The sequence below is a fragment of the Arachis stenosperma genome, chromosome 4 (assembly GCF_014773155.1).
Source record: "Arachis stenosperma cultivar V10309 chromosome 4, arast.V10309.gnm1.PFL2, whole genome shotgun sequence".
Lineage (NCBI taxonomy): Eukaryota > Viridiplantae > Streptophyta > Magnoliopsida > Fabales > Fabaceae > Arachis > Arachis stenosperma.
In genome coordinates this window covers 112545744-112546970 of record NC_080380.1, presented here as the reverse complement: position 1 = coordinate 112546970, position 1227 = coordinate 112545744, and the positions used below count along the sequence as shown (strand labels likewise).

Here is a 1227-nt window from a genome sequence, read left to right as displayed (position 1 = left end):
GATGGAAAAGGCTTGCTATTGCTAAACTTATTTCTCCTACCATTATTATTATTGAAGCCTTATTGAGGCTTCTGTTGGTCCTTCCATGAGAGATTCGGATGATTTTTCCATGAAGGATTGTAGGTGTTTCCATAGGGTCTCCCATATAATTCACCTCTTCCATTGCAGGGTTCTCAGGATCATAAGCTTCTTCTTCAGAAGACGCTTCTTTAGTACCGGATGCAGCTTACAATCCAGTCAGACTCTGAGAAATCATATTGACTTGCTGAGTCAATATTTTGTTCTGAGCTAATATGGCATTAAGAGTATCAACCTTAAGAACTCCTTTCTTCTGGGTTGTCCCATTATTCATAAGATTTCTCTCAGAAGTGTACATGAACTGGTTATTTACAACCATATCAGTGAGTTCCTGGGCTTCTGTAGGGGTTTTCTTCAGATGAAGAGATCCTCCAGTAGAGCTGTCCTATGACATCTTGGACAGTTTAGATAGACCATCATAGAATATGCATAAGATGCTCCATTCTGAAAGCATGTCAGAAGGACACCTTCTGATCAATTGCTTGTATCTTTCCTAAGCTTCATAAAGGGATTCACCATCCTTCTGTCTGAAGGTTTGGACTTCCACTCTAAGCTTGCTCATCTTTTGAGGTGGAAACAATTTGGCCAGGAAAGCACTGACCAGCTTTTCCCAAGAGTTCAGGCTTTCCTTAGGTTGTGAGTCCAACCATGTCCTAGCTCTGTCTCTTACAGCAAAAAGGAAAAGCATAAGTCTGTAGACCTCGGGATCAACCCCATTGGTCTTAATAGTATCACAGATTTGCAAGAATTCAGCTAAGAACTGATAAGGATCTTCCAATGGAAGTCCATGAAACTTGCAATTCTGCTGCATCAGAGAAACTAATTGAGGCTTAAGCTCAAAGTTGTTTGCTCCAATGGCAGGAATTGAGATGCTTCTTCCATAGAAGTTGGAAGTTGGTGCAGTAAGGTCACCAAGCACTTTCCTTGCATTGTTGTTGTTGGGTTCGGCCATGTCTGTTTTGTCTGCTTCCTTTTCAAAAATTTCTGTCAGGTCCTCTTTAGAGTATTGTGCTTTAGCTGCTCTTAGCTTCCTCTTCAGAGTCCTTTCAGGTTCAGGATCAGCTTCAACAAGAATGCCTTTATCTTTGTTCCTGCTCATATGAAAGAGAAGAAAACAAAGAAAGTATGGAATCCTCTATGTCACAGTAT

The 1227-nt window shown here is 40.8% G+C and overlaps 1 non-coding gene across 1 annotated transcript; it reads left to right on the top strand.

The window, feature by feature from the left end:
- Positions 1–526: 526 nt before the first annotated feature.
- On the top strand, positions 527–634 carry LOC130977902 (small nucleolar RNA R71). The gene has a single exon (XR_009085573.1). It is a non-coding gene; the product is annotated as a small nucleolar RNA R71 (small nucleolar RNA).
- Positions 635–1227: the final 593 nt, after the last annotated feature.